At 42.8% G+C, this 18,849-nt stretch overlaps 1 protein-coding gene across 5 annotated transcripts in view; it reads left to right on the forward strand.

Moving 5' to 3' along the window:
* LRRC3B (leucine rich repeat containing 3B) overlaps nucleotides 1-18,849 on the forward strand; it is an 88,220-nt gene that overhangs the window by 52,104 nt on the left and 17,267 nt on the right. The window lies entirely within an intron of this gene.

Below are 18,849 nucleotides of genomic sequence, written 5' to 3' on the forward strand. Positions count from 1 at the left end.
TACAGTACTTGATTCTATTCCTTTTTTCTTATTAAAAAAAATGGAAGAAGAGAATAAGGCATATGGCTGGCTCAATCTGTAGAGTGTGCAACTCTTGATCTTGGAGTTGTGAGTTCGATCCCTGCATTGGGTGTACAGATTACTTAAAAAAAAAAAGTTCTTTAAAATTTTCCAAATAAATTATGTATTTAAAAACAAGTTTTTTTCAAAGAGTAAAAGCATTTAATCAGTTACTCCAGAAATTGTTCCTATTAAAATGTAGGTTCTCGTACCACCTGGGTGGCTCATTGGGTCAAAGCCTCTGCCTTCTGCTCAGGTCATGATCTCCGGGTCCTGGGATCGGGCCCTGCATTGGGCTCTCTGCTTGGCAGGGAGCCTGCTTTCCTCTCTCTCTGCTGCTTCCCTGCCTACTTGTGATCTCTGTCTGTCAAATAAATAAATAAAATCTTTAAAAAAAATGCAGAATCTCTGTGGAAGCAAAGCCCATTTTCTTGTTTTAGTCCCTAGAACCTAGGGCATGGTTTGCCAGTCATTAATCACACAGTTGACCCTTGAACAACATGGATTTGAACTGCACAGTTCCAATTATATATTAACCTTTTCGGTAAATACTGCACAGTATTGTAAATGCACATTTTCTTCCTTATGATTTTCTTAGCATTTTTTTCTCTAACTTAGTTTTTTATAAGAATTCAGTATATAATACATCGAACATAAAAATAAGTGTTAATCAACTGATTATATTCTCAGTGAGGGTTTTGGTCAACATAGGGTTTTCATAAAGTTTTTGAGGAGTCGAAAGTTACACACAGATTTTCAATTATGGGGGGCTGGTAGCCCTAAACCCTGTGTTGTTCAAGGGTCACCTGTATTTAACAAACAGTTTTAGATGATTAAATAGATTATAAGTACATATGACATCTCACAACCTGGAAGTCCCACAAGTACATCAAATTGAGCATTCCTGGAAGGGAGTTCAAATTTACCCCTTCCTTACCTGCTCCAACCTACAAATTACTCCTCTCATATTTTCTTTCTTAGTGAAGAGTCACCAGGTTCGACCTGTGACCTGTGACCTGAAACATGTTGACTGTCAACATATTTGACATCCTATTCATCATCCCCTCCTGATTGTCTCTCAAATAGCATGTGCTTAAATATAATCTGAAATGGATTTAGGGGCACCTGGTGGCTCAGTCGGTTACCTTCGGCTCAGGTCATGATCCCAGGCTCCTGGATCCAGCCCTGCGTTGGGCTCCCTGCTCAGCGGGAAGCCTGCTTCTCCCTCTCTCTGCCTGCTGCTCTGCCTACTTGTACTCCCTATCTTTCTGTCAAATAAATAAATAAAATCTTTTAAAAAATAAAATAAAAAATAAAATGGATTTAACATAATTTTATATTGGACTCTCGTGTTCACGTTCCATGACTTGACTTGAAGTCATTGGAAACACCCTGGGGTATCACAGGCAGGAAGGCCCAGAAATCCTTCTCTTAATGTTTTCTAGTCTTTGACTTATGTTTTCTCTATACTCTTATAGAATGTCTTCCCTATGGAGTTTTCCCACCTAATTTCTATTGCATATAGGAAGATACCCATGTAGGTAGATAGACACCATGTAGGTAGGAACGTATGTCATTTTCTTAAAATAAAATTGAGACATTCAGGAATAGCATGTAAACACAGCCAGTGATTCTTAAAATCAGATTGGCAGTGCAAATGCCTGCGATACCCCAGTCAGATGATTTGGAGCAGGCAGGGTTGTGAGTCAGGCTTGTGCCTTTGGCTCTGGGTCTCAGCAGTGGCTCCAGGTGCAGCAGCCCCCTTCCTGCAGTGCTTGCTACCTTCAGCCAGATGCACACACTGCCAACTACCTCCCACTGTCTTCCTGGAGTTCCAGGGGGAGAAAGAGTCAGAAAAGCAGCTAGTGGCAGAAAAACAATTAATTCTCAACTTCTTTCAGTTTGCCCCAAAATATTCCAAGCTATGTGAAGAAGCCCTAGTGAGTGTCATTTCCATTTTTACCAAATAGTATGTGAAACTGGAGGTTTGATAATATTGATAGAAATGAAGTTAATTGAAATAACGGGTTTTCCTTGCAGTGTTGAATATATCTAGAGAGAGACACACTCGGATTGACAAACTGTGTCAATTAATAATTACATATAAAGTATAGTTGAAGGAAAATTGTTTTCATTTTTTCTGCATTTTAAATACGAAAATATAATTATATTTTTAAAAATAGAGTGGAGTCGTATAAAATGATTTAATGGTTGTTTTTTAGGCAAGACTAGCTCTTGATCTAAAATGTTTTCCTTTCTATTTTTGTGGTGAACATGTCACTTCTTTTATGAAATAATGGTGGTAGCTGGCACGATAAAATGTGACAGCACTATATCAATCCTTGATTTGTTTCATGCTTATATTTTGCACATCCATGAGCATTGGTTTAGAAGCATGGTTTTGGAAGGTGGGAATCTTGGCTTCAGTGCAGGCACTGAGTAGATGGGCATATGGAATGGAGATGTTTGTGCTTCAGAATCACAGCCTAAAGTAGGACTTGGGGGCAGTGTCATGGTAGAACCAAAAGGGCACTAGTCTAGGGGTCAGAGAGCAGGCTTCTCAGTCTAGCTCCATCACTGACTCGTCGTGAAGATGAGCCATTAATCTCATCTGCAAAATGAAGATAGAAACTATGTCTACCTTACCCACAAGGGATGTTGAATGATCAAAGAAAATAATGTGTATGAAGGATTTTGAAAATTTTATGGGACTATACAATAATAAGGCATCATTCAGGGAAGCCATATATTCCTCTGGGGAAGTGGGAAGGTGTCTAAGTTGATTTTGAGACTACTTAACTCCCAGTGCTGTGTTCTGCAGAGACTGTCCTTCCTGTCAGCTTCCACGTGAAGGCAAATATGAGGGAGGTTGGGCCAGTGATGGGCAATGGTCACAGTGGTGGGGTGGTTGTGGGTGGGCAATGGGCCTATCATGGAGCTAGCACTGCTGCCAGGAGACAGGCTTCTCCACCATGGTCCTGGCCCACTCTGGAGGAGCTCATGGGCTTATATGTGAATAAGAGATAGTCTATGTGAGTCAAAGCAGATTAGCTAGTGGGCCAGTTGGTTGAGGAATGCTGGAAGCACCCCTGTGCCAGTGTCATAAAAATGTACAGGTTATTTAGAGCATGTATGGACAGTAATGCTATAATTCCAGAGAAACACAGGTACACATGGAACACATTCTCATTGTTCGCCAAAATAGCTACCAAGATGATCAATGACAAGATTAGGATTTTAAAAATATGTTTTAAGGACATTCAATGCACCAGAGAGGGCTTCTTGATGAAACTTGTGAATGTCTGGCAGAAGTAGAGACTGTTGGTCAGTGTTGGTGTCTGAGGAACCAGATTTTACCCTGAGAGCCAGGGGGCCCTCAAAGCCACATGCCAATCATGATGCTGATTCTTGAAGCTTCTTCTGGGAGAAAGTTTGGAAAAGCACTACAATCAGAGAACATAAAATCATGGATTCATAGAACCAGAGGTAAAAATGATTTTGAAGGTCATCTGATACCCAATTCACATTCTGCTGAAGGTTACTATGAATGTCTTTGAGATAAGGAGGGGAGACAACCTTCCTGGGAGGAATTTCTTAAGTTCTGCCTATGCGAGAAATGTTTGTTTTCTACAGTCTCCAATTAGAAACAAAGGGAAATCTGAAATTCTTTAAAAACCTCAGATCTTCCAGGAATATTTTGGTGGGCTTTCTGCTGACGATATGTCTGTTATCCTACAGCAAATTCAAATAGATATGGTGAGAAAAGATCTTTATGAATATGGCATACGATTATTTGCTTTGGGGTAGCGCAAACTGGGGCGATCAGAACCCTTCACTCACTTATTCATTCAGTTTTGACCCAGTCATCAAATATTTAAACAAGAAGATACAAAGCCCTTAAGGATGGACAGTCTGGGACATTGTAAGTGTTTCTGCAGGAGAGGTGATAGCCAGCGGCCTTGGTATGATCACAGCCAGCCAGAGTAATCTTTTCAATATATAAACCAGACTGTCTTGCTTCTCTGTTCACAGCCCTCCAGTGGTGTCTCGTCATGCTTAAAATAAAATCTAATCCCCCATTGTGGTCTTTGAAGACCTCCAGGGTCTGGCCCCTGCTCACCTCTCCAAACCTATTTCTATCACTGTGCCCCATCTGCTTTGCTTCAACTAAGCTAGAGTATTCACTCTTCCTCAAAGTAGCTGAGGATGTCTCAAGGTCTTGGCACATGGTGTTCCTTCTGCCTGGCACACTGTTCCCCCACTCTCTTCAGAGATGGGTTTCCTTACTTCTGTTAGTTCTCTGCTCCAAAGTTACCTCCTTGGAGAGGCTTCTACCAGCCTCTACCTGAAATAGCCCCATTGCACTGCAACATGTTTTTCTTATCCTGCTTCATTATTACTCAGAGTTACTCCCTGACATGGTTTATGTTTGCCTCCTGTCCATCTTATTCTCCTCCACCCTCACTGAAGCTTTTTGAAGGTAGGGACCTGGTTGGCCATATTCAATGCTCTACCCTCAATGCAGGCAGGGACAGTGCCTGGCACCTAGGAGTCTCCTAGAAAAGTAGGCGCTTTGTTGCTTTGTTGAATGAGCATATGCATGAGTGAAAGTGAGTGACAGAAGGCCAGGGGTGGCGAAAAAGCCAAGGAATGCCACTTTCAGGAGAGAAGGGGGTCCCTGGGCTTCATTTCTTCCATGGGCCACTACCTGCCCCTCTGCCGTGCTCATGAGCTCTCCATCAGTCTGCAGGCGAGGCTGAGGCAGGGTGAATCACACCATCAAGGGCAAGAAAATCACCTGGACCTTGTGAAGGGTAGATCCTTATGCAGGAAGTCTGGGTTGGGGTCTGAGATTCTGAGTTTCTAAGAATCTCACAGGTGCTTTCAGGGTTGCCAGTCCATAGTCCAAGGGAGACCACGGGTCATCAAAGCTGTCTCCTCCACACCAGGGCACAGGTCCTACTGACCTGCCACCACCCACCCCCTTTCCCCACCTTTGGGTTTCCAGTGAGGTGGAGTCTTGTGCAGTAAAAGGCAAAAGGGAGAACCTGAGGATGGTCGGAATCTGCTTCTCACCCCAGGGCAGTTAAGGTAAAATCCCTCCAAGTGAGTTCTCCGGAAGATCTCATTCCATGCTCTTTTTGAGTTTTAAGGAAGTTATTAAAGGTCAAGGAAACTATAAAATAACAAAACTCAAACTAGCCAGAATTGTGGGATTTACATTTTCTTAACTCTATGTGTTTAAAAAAAAATAAACCATGTTTTCCCAGGTGTTGTTTTGCATTTCAAGGGGAAAAAAAGCTCTTTTGCTTGTCCTAAATCCTCCTCCTCTTCCCTTATAAATTGAATAATTTCAATTTCTGTGTGTCTCATCTTTGCTAAAGAGTCAAAATAACCTAAGAGCTTTTTAGTTCTTTAATGCATTTTGATAACAATTTATAAAGAGTTATTTATCTTTTTTACTCTGTTTCTACTGATCATGGAAATGATGCCCACTGTGACAGACTGGTTACACATTTGGTATTCATGCTAGCATGACTAGATAATTTCTTGAACTGTTCAGAGTCCTGGGGTAGCCAGTGAAATATTATGGTGGGTAATCTCCTCTAAGAAATGATGGCTGAGTGCTGGATAGTATTAAGAATCCTATATTGACAGTCCTCCTGAAGATTTTCTTGTCAGAGCAAGAAAGTCACTTCTCTCTGCATTTCTTTTAAAATTAACAGGTAGAGACTAAAGAAGATACACTAGAGGCCATATGGTTTTACTTTCATTTGAAAAATAAATTCATAGAATTTTAGAAAGTTTAAGTCATCTGCCCAGAATCACACAGCTGACCCCGGACTCAAACTCTTTCTTCCTCCCCATGGCTCCTGTTGTCACTAAAACTGAGACATCAGAAGTCATGGTTGAATAGGGAGGTGTGTCCATCTCACTCTCGTGGTGTCTATAGTCCTTGTTGTGAGGTTAGGGGCTCCTTCTACTGTCTTAATGTCTGCATCCATGGCCCTTTAATCGGTGCCTGGGACATAACAGACCCCCAGGAAATGGCTGTTGAATGACTGCATGTCATTACCCTTTGTTAAGGCGAGCAGTCCATTTTGTGGAGACTTGTTTGGACTCCCAGGATGTGGTAACATCTGTGCTAATGAGAGAGTGGATGTTTCCCTAGTCATCTTCTTTCCCTCCAGGAGGATTTTACTGTCTCCTTGTCCTCTATGGGTTTATTCTCTTCTCCACCCCCAACTCAAGAGGCACAAGGTTGTGCCCAGCATCCTCATCCAGGACCCCTTACTTGAAATCTCTGGCCCTTTCTTGACCACCACCCCTCCCCAATCAGATACATGGAAGAAGCAAGGCATACCTTATGAATGATTTAGAAACTGGAATTTAGGAACCAGACACCAGTCTACCACCTACCCATCACAATCCAGCAGGAAAGTCCATAATTATATAACATTAAGGATGTATTACATCAGTACAGGTAATGACCGTGCTATATTTGGCAAGCTGCAGAAGAGAACAGCTGCCCTGAAGATCCATTTCATTGTGAGTTTTGTTTTGTTTTGTTTTTTAAGATTGTATTTATTTGACAGAGAGAGAGATCACAAGTAGGCAGAGAGGCAGGCAGAGAGAGAGAGGGAAGCAGCTCCCTGCCGAGCAGAGACCCCAATGTGGGGCTCGATCCCAGGACCCTGAGCCACTGAGCCACCCAGGCGCCCTGCAAGTTTTTGTTTTTTTTTTTTAAGATTTTATTTATTTATTTGAGAGAGAGCAAGTGAGTGAGAGAGCACAAGCAGGGGGAGTGACAGAAGGAGAGAGAGAAGCAGGCTCCCCACTGAACAGAGAGCCTGACTTAGGGTCGACCCCAGGATCCTGGTATCCTGACCTGAGCTGAAGGCAGATCTTAACCGACTGAGTCACCCAGGCACCCCTCATTGCAAGTTATTTTTTTTTCCCATTTTGGGAGAAGGGTGTTATGAACACTATCTTTGCTAGATTATCAAACGTTACTTGGTCAGCATGACATTCTCTTCTGTTTCACCTGCGGGCCTGGATCACCTGTCCTTACTGTTCCACCTAAGAGTCAGATGGAGAAGAGTAGAATGAGACTATGGAAGCAGACAAGCCAATCCTGAGGTAGGAACAATCAATGTCCCCATTTTATAGATAAGGAAAATGAGTTACAGAGAGGTTAAAGCAACTTGATGAAAATTACAGTTGATAACCAGCTTTGTTTTTATACAACTTTGTACAGAACAACTTTTTAAACAACTTTGTTTTTATAGAAGAAGTGTCAAATGTGCTTGATAGTTAAGCCTATCTTTTTCTTTCTTTTTTTTTTTTTAATTGAGAAATAAACGCACAGGGCTTTAGTATTAACTGTAATTGGTGGGAGATACTTGGAAAAATTTCCATAAAAAACTGAATCTCCTACTTCTTGCCATATCAAAGATTTTCCTACTTATGTTAATCCAAAGTTGCCAATAAATTGTGAGGATTGTCCCAAAGTTTCAAGAACTTTCCCAGTAAAAATATTCTCTGAGAGAGAAAAAAAATTATACAATAAACTCTCTTGAAGTTTCTAGGTTTAGGAATCCTGCTAAATTTAACTTTTGAAATATAGGCCTTGTTAATCTACTTAGGAATGGACCATGTCTTTCTTTCACAAGTGAAACAAAAGAAGATTTTAATAGAATTTCCCCTGGATGAAGTCTAATGCCATGGGCAGAAACTACAAATTTCCCAATGACCCAGAAACAGGATTTTCTGTCTTACCCAGTTGTTGGAAGATTATCCCAGAAATGTCATGCATGAGGCACTTTTGTAGTTCCTGAACCCCAACTCACAAATGTGCAGTTTCTACCCTGGAGCCCAGAATTGCTCCAACAATTGACTTCTCCCACCTTCAAACAATGCAGACAGCCTGTGGGTAATTAATATGCAAAAATTGTTTGGGTTTGGGATTTGTAGAGGAAATGGTAGCTGTCTTCTCCCTCTTGGGCTCAACATCCTTTGTTTTATTGTGGTTAAAAGAATCAAAGTAGAGTCCAGCCCAGAGAGGAGTCCTATCTTAGTATATCTTAAAACACAGATTTCCAAATATTTCAGACAAGTATCCTAATCCAGAAAGATGGTTTTCTCTTTCCTATTTCATTATTAATCATAGGATTTACTTTTGGAAGCTAAAACCCAAAGGCTCTATTGGACAGAGAAAAGAAAAACTGTTCTTTTTCTCTCCCAGATGTGTATTTTTGTCACATACATATTACACAAGACAGTTTAAATACTGTGATCTGGGTCAGGCTTTTAAAAAAATAGCTTTTGACAGAGCAAGAAAGCAGTAGGGAAAGGTTGGAAAGTGAGATAATTAATATATAGTTTCTGTTTCCATTGGCATTTACTTGTCCTTTTTTTTTGTTGTTGTGGTTCTTTTGTGTTCATATAAGTTATTTTTGCCTTATGTAATCTAACACCAATCCTTTTGGTTCCCATTATGGTTAATGAAAGGGTAATGTTAAATATGTAGCTGTAGCGGGGAACTTATTTGAAAACTAAAGCTGAATTAAATATATGTATGAGAACATATTTGTGGCACATGAAACCCTTCCTCACAGTGTACAGTCGGAAGGAAGGAATAGATATAAACCCCATCAGTTCTGCCCAGCAAGAAATGAGGTCCCATAATGTTGATGGGCTCAGACTCTTGAACTGGCAGACCTGGGTCAAAATCCAAACTGTGCCCCTTACTCAGGTATGCTTCTCAGAGCCTTGATTTCCTCCTCTGTAAAAGGGAACCATAGCGGCCCCCACATTTCTAGGTAGCGTGGCACATGAAATAAGATGATATGATGTATGCAAAGCATATAGCCCCAAGTAAAGGCTAATGAAATGTCAGCTGCTCCAACTACAATCGTCATTCTTATCACCATATCTTCATTAACATCGATCACTGTCAGACACTAGAGTAGCAACCAGATGGTTGATGAACTTGGTGTGACTAAAAGTATTTCTGCAAGGGGCAAAGGCTCTTGAACTGAAAACTTACCAACCAAGTAATTCGTAATAAATCACCATGTGCCGTGTATTCACCAGATTGAGCCATTAACCAGATCCCGTTTACTCTATAGCCAATTCAAACAGGGACCCCCCCCAAACCCTTCTCACTCAGGACTTGCCGAACACAGTATAGCCAGAATGTCCTCTTTGTCCAGCCACTTATTTCACACTTACTTTGTTCTTCTTGCACACTGCCTAAGATTGAGACCCGTGCATATATAATGTGTGTTCCCTTCCTGTCACCCTTCCCTCTCAGGTTCACTCTCTCTTTCTGCTCCGATGCTCCAAACCCGCCAAGCGCACACACATTTTACCTTGCAGAAGAGATGTCTTCAGTTGCTCTCTTGTCATCTGGTTTACTCCTTTACTACGTTTCATTTGCTTTTGTTCCTGGTGGGCAGAGCTATTTCTTCACCCCCAGGAAGTCCTGTCATGGAGACGGGAAAACATGTTTCTTGGCCGAGTGCCACTGGAAAGACAGTCCCCAGCCTAGAGAAAAATCAAACACTCCTTTTGGTGGTGACATTGTTCACTTCAAAGCGCCGCTGGACCTCTGAGCAGCCCCCACATTGGGGCGCTCACCCCAGGGCATTATGACTGAAGTAGGATGGTGCTTCCCCTTCCCCTTGTGTACCCACAGAACGATAGCATCAAAAGACTGCTGTTCTTCCTTCTTCTACATCAATTAGCTCTGTATTTCCTATTTCACTTTCCCATTGTGTTTACCCAAAACAATGCAACATCTGAGATTTCCTAATTTACACCCTGTATTTCTCTGCACAGGCATTCTGCAGCGTGTATTAAGAATGACACACAAAAACAATTCTGTCTGCATTTTTTAATACCAGTTAAACCCGAGCAGCTCAACTCTGAGGTCTTTTGTATTCTAGTCATGCTTAGCTCCCAGGCCCGTGGGAACTACAGAAACACCATGTGGATACGGGAGGAGGGAGGAAAGGTCGGGATCCAGGAAAGTGAAGCTAAAGCAGCGATGGGGGTTCCCACACCCCATATGGGAAGGGGACAGCCGTTCAAATCACACTTCCACGGGCATGGTAAAAACTGGCTTGGTATAGATGGCACCAACACCCAGCTGGCATCTCTAATCATCGGCAAAGCCAGATTTCAGTTGCGGTATTAGAGTTCCTGGGGGCCCACCAGTTTAGACTAAGCAGAAGCTCTAGCAAGGTCTAGAGAAATGAAGAAGAGTTTGGCAAGGATATGCATGGAGCTGGATCCCCCAGAAACAGAGAGGTTCATGGCAGGGCCCCACCAGGGATTGTAGGATGCAGATCAGGAGTGAAAGCTCAGCAGTTTTTGAGGGCCTGATCCAACACGGAAGGGGAGTGACAGTGTGGACACACACGTGACTGCAGCTCAGCAGGGAAACTAATCCCAGATTCCATCCCTGAAATACTGCCAACTCAGAGCAGACAACTTCTACCAGTCTGTCTGTCAAGCCCAGAAGTTATCTGTTCTTCTGGCTCAAGAGAGCAGCCTCTCCGCATTCCCATGTTGTACCCCTCTGCTTCTCTGTGCAGAGCTGCTCACTTTTCCTGGGACACCTGTGGCAGAATTTCTTGTGAATAAACCTCTTCTGCATTCAAACCATGGTGCCTGCTCTTTGGGCACTTTCCTGAGTGTAAGACATGCTGATGTCTGACAGAAGCAGACCCTCAGTCCTCGGGGCTTGTCCCTTTCAGTATTTCCTCAAGATCCTTCTGGCTGAATTGTCCACTGTGGCCTTGTCTAGTTTCTGCTGGTGCATCAGCCAGTTCGGATGGTTTGCTCATTATTCAGGCAGGATCACGGCTAGATGAACAATTCCCCTGGAAGCTTCCCCCACTTAAAAACAAAGTCAGGAAAGTTCCAACTCTCTCTATGAAGGCTTTGCATTTTCTGATGGCAGCAGAGGGACCAAAGGTGAAAGCCAATTGCACGAAACTGGTGGGTCCAGCTGGTTCCCAGGAAATCAAGTCAGAATCTCAGTCCACGTGGCATTGAAAGGACCATGCAGTGGCAGGAACTGGGCTATCTAATAAGTTCGAAATGAACTCATTATTCAAGTGATAATCGGAACTCTGACTTTTACTTTTCCTCCAGTCAGAATCTCTCTCCGTTCAAAAAAAATGGAATACTTGTAGTTGTTCAAATATACTTTTTCACCTTCTTGACTGCTAACATTGGTCTTCCTTTCTGAAATGATACTGGCTCTCATTCTCTGTTTGTCAAAGTGCTTCCCATCTTCCTGGTATGTGACTGTGTGAGGCATGAGACTTCTCTGAGCCTTAGTTTCTTTATCTGTGGAAGGGGGATAAGCAGCTATGCTAAACCCATATCTCAGTGGGGTAAGAAGACAGAAGTTTATTTCTCATTCATACCATGTGTCTAGCATGGGTCAGGGAGGGGGTTTGCACTGACCCTGGAAGATGGAAGTAGGAGGCAGGGAGGCCTGAAAACTCACCTAAGTTCTGCTCAGAATTTACTAGTCAAAGTGATCACATGATCACAGCTAACCTCAGGGTAGAGAAGTACAGTGCTACCACTTCCCAGAAGAAGGAGCCCTGAAAGTTTTATTAAGCCCTGATAAGGCAGCCACATCTCCAGAAAGCCCATGATGAACCCATACAGATGATATCATTATACTTCTCTCGGCCGGCAAGGTCCAGCTTCAGTTAGGTGAGAGAGAGAGATTTTTTTTTAAACTAACCCCTAGTTAACCCCTAAACCCTTTATTTATGCAGGTCTGATAAATGAGAGAAATAATTATTGTTTTTTTTTTTTGGCTGTATCTCAATTCACTCAGGCAGTTCAAGTGGTGAAAAATTCCTATGAGACAATTCGGGAAAACCTTGGTTTCATGAATTTCTACTCACTGAGCTGTTTCCTGCTTTATTCCTCTCAGATGGAGGGTCCAAAGACTGTGTCTAATGCCATTCAGTGGGAAAGTGTGTTCAGATCTATCAGTCATTTAGTCCAGACTCTGTTATGATCTTGTCTGGTGGCAAGCATGCTCTGAGACTCTACTGCCAATAATTCTCCCAAATAAAAGATACCATGTTCTTAGGCTTAGGGGAAAAAAAAAAAAGATAAATTTCCCATTAATGGACTTAGCTATGGTATACGATTCATTCATGCACACTCTGCCTCTTGCCTTGCTCAGGTAAGCTCAGGCTGTCCCCTTCCCCGTTCTCTCCCCAGGGCTCCCCTGGTATGGATATGCCATACACATTTCTTAAATAATGTTGTTATGACTCCTTGGTGCCCAATATTTTGTATGGTTAATTCAAAACTGCTTCTTTAAACATTGAATCCAAAGCCCAATCTCTTTATTCTACTCCCACTGGCTCATTCATAGTCTTGTTCTCTCTGACATCCCCTACCTCCCCAACCTGGGTCTCTGAGTGTTTCATGGCTTCTCTTCCTGTACATCCCGATCTCATACATAAGAGTAACTCTTAAGCTCAGAGAAGCGATCAGCTCTCCGTGCCAGGTAGGATGAGGAAAAGTAGTGACCATTACATGCTGAGCTGCACAGGTAGAAGTCTCTGGAGGGAGGATTCTGTATAGGAGAGTTCCTTGGGAAGTACCCCGAAGATCCACATTTGTGAATGGGATGGGATGGACTAGAGAGAGAAACTGAGGGGTACGCTCACCCAACAGCAACCTCAGCCAACCCCTCAGGCAGCGCTGAGTCTAGAATGGTCCTTCAGAGCTGCCCCAGATAGAGCTGAGAAGGCCAGGCCTTTGTCCTCCTACGTTGCTCAGTCACTGGACGTGGGCTGTTCCTGGAGGGCAGAGTGACCCTCTGCCACAGAGATGAGCCCCCAAGGGGCTTACAATGGGGAGTTCTCTGCCACCAGCACTCTCAGCAGGTGGGACAAGCCCTCCATTAGGGGAACATCAGGGTGGCACCTCCCAGTGCCCACCACCGACCAGGACAGGACATTGGTAACCACCGTCCTGCTCCTTCCTATTCCTGAAGCTTAGAGAGGAGGGCATTGCCTTCTGCAACAGAGTTCCATCCTCTTCCTGCCATCCTCTTTGTGCTGGGGAGAGTGGGTTTAAAGGTCTTACTGTGGTTTTCTTCCCTTTCAGTATCCATTAAGGTTTTCATACAGTTCTTGCTTGCTTCTGCCTTTGCTGTCCTTGGCATCATCTTTCAAGAATACTTTCTCATTTTCTTTTTGCTGCTATGACAATCAGTGCGTCCTCAGCATTATAATTGCTCTAAATACGGTCTCAGCATCCCGTTTCCTCCAGTTCTGAGGGGATAAGATGCTTCCAAACATGAGTTTGTTTAATAAAATTTGGGCTACTCTGGGTGGCAGGCTGCCACTGAGCATATAATTCCTTTCCCTCTTATTTGAAGAAGCTACTGCTGGAGGCAGCTTCCCCCCCGCCTTTCTTCTTTCATCCCACAAATCATTTCCATACAGCCCACTCGATATTGCCTGGCAGCACCAGGGACCAGAATAGCACAGAGGATTTGAAACCCTCCTCCCACTTGTATACTTGCGAGCTAAGTTATTCCCAAGTGGCGGGATTGATTCATTTGAATTTCATCTCCCTTCATTTCCTTTGCCTTCTCTCTGGTGCTTGTGATAATGAGCAGTGAAAATGACCCAGAACCTAGGAGACAGATGGAAGTGGGTGAGAATCCAGGGCTTGAAGACTCAAGAGTTAGCTTTGGTTCCTTCTCCTCCCACAACTTTATCTCAGATGGCCACTGAACAAGGATCCACTCCACAAGTGGCCTCTGGAGAGATTTCTGTCCGATCCTCCTTTTTGTTGACACTACAAAGACACCTCCTTGAAGCTTTCATCTCAGTCATCTCACAAAGAGGCTCAGGTACCATGAGTACACTTGGGGAGACATAACATGGGAGTTTTACAATCACAGGTTAATAGAAAAGGGATGATGCTTCAAAAATCTATCCACAGCCCTTTCCACACTCCTGGGCATCTGTCCTTCTCTGGTCAGCAGATAAGGAGTAAAGCACTCACCTGCGGAGGAGAACAGGGAGAAAAGACAGTACTTGCTGCGCCTCTGTGGGGGATGGGGAGAAGTTGAGCTTAGTTGGGGAGTGTCTGTCAGCACCAGCGGAGGATAATGACTGTTCCCATCTCTCCCTCACAATCCCTGCCCGGAGTACACTTTTCTAGGACTTCCTTCTAGCTCTGACTCTCACAGGGCAAGAATGGCATACTTCTGTGACGTTGCGGGGTCAGTGCCAGACCAAGGCAATAAAGCGAGGCAGATGACTTTTTTGGTGTCCCAGTGCATAGAAAAGTTACCTTTACACCGTAGTGTGGTCTCATAAGTGTGCAGGAGCATTGTGTCTACAAAACAATGCCTATGCCTTAATTAAAAAAGACTGTTTTGCTAAAAAAAACAATGCTAACCATCATTGGAGCTTAGAGAGAGCTGTAATCACTGATCACAGTTCACCATAACAAATAGAATGATAACGAGAAAGTTTGAAATATTGAGGGTTCCCAAAATGTCAAATGCCATTGGAAAAATATCACAGACAGATTTTCTTGACTCAGGATGGCCACAAACCTGCAATTTGTAAAAAAAAAAAAAAAAAAAAAAAAAAGTATTATCTGTGAAGAAGGACAAAATGACCTACACCAGGATCTGTCCCTACTTGGTCAACAATAGTGAGCCCTCGCAGAACTTCCTGTGACCAGGGTCATCTCTGGTGTGGTTTGTGTAGAGTACAGGTGTCACCTTCCTTTATCCTGCTAGATGTAGGTTTCATGAACTTGTTGCTGTCTTTTCCATGTCCCCAATGTGAGAAGCTCTGTTTTTATTCTGAACCTGATTGCATAGTAGTGGCTCTTACTCTCCTCCTCCATTTCCACATGGACTGCCATGCAGATAAGTGGAAAAGTCTGCACTGGGAAGGGGAAGGTGGCTCATCCCCAGGACGCCAGTCTCCCTCAGCCCAACCTCCTGTGTCAGGGGCTTTAGGTCCTTGAGAAGCTAACGTCTGGCCCTTCATTGAGCAAACATGTCCCAAGCACGTCCTCTGTCACTGGCCCAGAGATGCTCACAGCTGAGACACTCATAGGGTCCAGAGGCCTACCACATAGCAGAGTTTGGCTCTTCTCTACCCAGCCCTTCCATCTGTGACTTGAGAAATTGCTTAAGTGGAAAGAGAGAAGCAGAAAAAGAATTCCAGGGGCAGGGGTGAAGGGGCTGTGTACTCACGCTCAGACCAAGTGTTACCAAATCAAGGAATCAGGGAGACCAGTCCAGCCTCACTGCCTCTTCTGTTATCACATTCTGAGACTCCGTGCAAAGCAAAAAGCAAAGTATTGGGTAAAAATAATACATTCTTTCCTGACCAAACATTTTTTGAGCCGAACATGTATAAGAACTGGTTAATGCGATTACAATTTACTCACAATTCCTGAAACCATGCTGCAGGAAATGAAATTTGTGACTGCATGTCAATATCATGATGGCCTTTTTTTTTTTTTTTCTTTAATTGTGCAAGCAGCTAGAGGAGACAGGATGGGATTTTATATTATCTTTTTCTGGGAATGGCTGTCTCTTTTCTGTTTGACTTAGCTTCACCTGGACTGATTCTTACCTTTTTTTTTTTTTCTTTTTTTTTTTTTACTTCTCTTAACCTGGCTGGTTGGTTCACTGAGATGGAGCAAATACTAGGATGGAAAATGCCAATTCAGTTTTATTTAAACTGGCATATGATGTCTGAGCAAGGAGATAAGGGAAGCCTTCCTGCATCCTGCAGACAATTAAATGAGTTTGGAAAGTTTTATTTGGTTTGTTGTTGACAAGAGCTCAGTCCCTGGGTGGCTGTTAATTTTTCCGGGTGATTCCCGAAGGAAAATCAAGCCAACTCAGAGCTACACATTTCCCTGTAGAATTTCAATGAACCACACAGTATGGAAAAGAGAAAACCATAGATCTCAGTTCTGATTTCCTTTTTCTTTTTTTTTTTTTTTGATGTTTTGTTTTGTGGGTTTTTTTTTAACTATGAAAAGAAGATTTATTGATTTATTGATTTATTGATTTATTTACATTTGAGAGAAGCCAACGTTTAACTGGAAAGATAAAGGGCTCAGGCGGAGAACAAGAAGAGGCAAGAACATTTCTAGAATAGATACAATGCATTGATCTGAAAAGGGCTGAGTCTTTCATCCACTGGTATAATTAGGTAAATAGGAGGCAGCCTGTCTGATGATCCTTCTGTTAGAATAATTGCCATCAACGGTATCCCCGCACGTTCTTTGTATGACTTCATTGTTCTACAAACACTGGTTTGTTTTTCCATTCTGTCTTCTTCTTTAGGGAGAACTTAAGTTTTTTGTTTGTTTGTTTTTTGAAAAATACATATCACAGGATGAAATAAATGAGGCCATTTGTATGTTCCACAATCCCCAGGTGGTCCCTGAGAAGATAAAATTTGAAACTGAACATTAGAGAACTTCACGGAATGAAGAATCTAAATCTGAAATCGGGGGTATTACATGAGGATTGGGCTGATTTATACACCACTTAGTTTCTGCTAACAGATTGGAGGAGCAGCAGTTCTACTTTCTTTGATAAAATAGCAGTTCTGGAAGGGAAAACCTGAAGTTCTAGAAGGAAGGATAATATGAGTGTCAATTAATTGTCTCTTCATCTTTCATTTCAAACCAGGGTCTGGGGTCAGACTCAGGTCATCGGCCTGGATTATCCGGTGAGAGTGTCTTTGAGGTCCCAGGTCTGGGCAGGCTCCCTAACGGGTTAATGGCCAAAATGAAATTAGAGGAGGTGGAGCCTCAGTGTTCTGCCCTTCAGCACTATGTTTTGGAGATTGGGTTCCATTCCATGGGAAACTTTTGGAGACCAAACAACGGGTCTCAGAACCTCAGAGTGTCTACATGAAGACTACAGCTCCTGAATTCATAAAACATTATTTATTTCAATTGTTTCATCACGATTGCTAAGATATGACATTGCAATTCTTCACTGCATCTCTAGAAACTTCACTTTCTTTGTAGTTGTTGCTTTGATGTTTGCCTTGGTGTTTGCAAGATAGATAGCTTCCGAGAGCCTGAGAGATCCAGCAAATACTAGGATGGCTACTCACATATGCCCAGAACCACCACACAGGCTCTCGGTTCAGGACTATGCTAAAACAAAAATCCCTCCACAAAGAGAAATAACTAACACTTATTGTGCCATGTAGGTACTTCACCTAAAGAATATCACTTCCTCCTTCCTGCAAATAGAAGCGGTAAATACTTCTGTTATCCTCATTTGCAGATGGGGAAACAGAGGCAAGACAAAGTTATGAAAGGAACTGAGATTCCGACTGAGCCCTTGCTCCTAACCCAGGGCTATACTGATCAAGCACTGAGTCTGTGCTGGTCAGGGGGCCTGGCACTAGCAATACGTGAGCCAATCATATGAAAACGTATTATTCACTTTTGACCTAAGAACGGGAGGGATATCTTCCATCTGTGTATCAGTTTTTCTGGGCTACTTGCAGGTTATCATAACAAATTGGAATATGATTGACTATCAGGGTCAGCAAATATAATCACATAATTTAGTTTCCATTGATAAAATGACTGCTGATGTTCTTTAGCTTTGAACAATTATAACATTCTTGAAAAATGTCCCTAGGATACTTTTACTGAGAAACATACTCTTCTATTAGTTGTCAGTATATATACAGTAAAAAATAGCAATCAGTTGTCACAATAAGACACATAGATATATTAACTTTCTTAATTGTTAAAACAGTCAGCTGACTCTTAGCTAACAAGCACCCCCAAACTCAGTGTCATTTGTGTTGCTCACAAATTCGTGGGTAGCTGGATGGTTTTTCTGGTCTTGGCTGGGCTCACTTATGAGTCCGTGATCAGCTGCAGATCAGAGAGTTGACTCTGATGATCTAGGCTGGACTTTCTCATGGGCTGGAAGCATGGCCAGGTGTAGGCTAGAGTGACAGGCTAGGACAACTGCCCCTCCTCTCCTTTATCTGATTGCTTATCATCCAGCAGGCCAGGCAGGGATTGTTCACAGGGTGACTTGAGGTGATGGAGGGTTCCAAGAGCAGAAGCAAGAGCATGTGTGGCCTCTTGGAGAGGCATACGCTTGGGACTGGCATAAGGTCACTTTTGCCTCATCTGTGGTCAGAGGAAATTCCAAGGCCAGCCTAGTTCAAGGAGTGGAGAAATAGACTCCACTTCTTTTTTTTAATCTTATCTTAGCTTCTATGGTTTTATCTTACCCTATTTTATTATATTTAGAGAGAGAGAGAGAGAAGGAATGTGTGTGAGTGGGGAGAAGGGGAAAGAGAGAGAAAGAACCTCAAGCAGACTCCACGCTGAGTACAGAGCCCAACATGAGCCTTGATTTCAACACCCTGAGATCATAACCTGAGCCAAAATCAAGGGTCAGTGGCTTAACGACTGAGCCACTGGGGCACCCCTAGACTCCACTTCTTGATGGGAGGAATTTAAGGTTACCTTGCAAAAGGACATGAATAAGACAGGATGGGGAATAATGAAGACCACTTTTTTAAACAATCTACCATAGCACATGAAATTAAGTATTATCGTGCTCATTTTATAGATGAAAAAAATTGAGGTCCAGTGTTAAGTAACATGCCCTAAAAACTGGTAAGTAGTAAGTTACTAGCACTAATTCATAACTAGTAAGTGGTTGAATGACAAATTAGGCAAACTTAGGCATGTCTA

This window comes from Lontra canadensis, unplaced genomic scaffold, assembly GCF_010015895.1.
Source record: "Lontra canadensis isolate GAN:19392208 unplaced genomic scaffold, GSC_riverotter_1.0 scaffold20, whole genome shotgun sequence".
Lineage (NCBI taxonomy): Eukaryota > Metazoa > Chordata > Mammalia > Carnivora > Mustelidae > Lontra > Lontra canadensis.